This window comes from Perkinsus marinus, assembly GCF_000006405.1.
Source record: "Perkinsus marinus ATCC 50983 genomic scaffold scf_1104296935302, whole genome shotgun sequence".
Taxonomy (NCBI): Eukaryota; Perkinsozoa; order Perkinsida; family Perkinsidae; genus Perkinsus; species Perkinsus marinus.
The window spans coordinates 1,281,204-1,281,451 of NW_003214508.1; positions in this window are offsets into that span (position 1 = coordinate 1,281,204).

The following is a 248-nucleotide window of genomic DNA, read 5'->3' on the forward strand; positions in this document are numbered from 1 at the left end:
GTTCCCTCCTTTGAGCGAACCGTATAGGAATCTGCTTCACACAACGTTCGGTGATAAGAGTTTTACTCAGCTTCTGACTAACACAACGGGTCAGGATATGTTAGTGGTAGTAATAGGCCAGGTAGTGCGCCTCTTAAATAACATGGGAAGGTATATGGTCATGAGTAACTCCGTAGAACTGAGGGGCCCCTCGAGGCTAAGGCTCTTCCGAGCAAGTCGCAGCAGTTGAACTGCTGGTGAATGGCGAT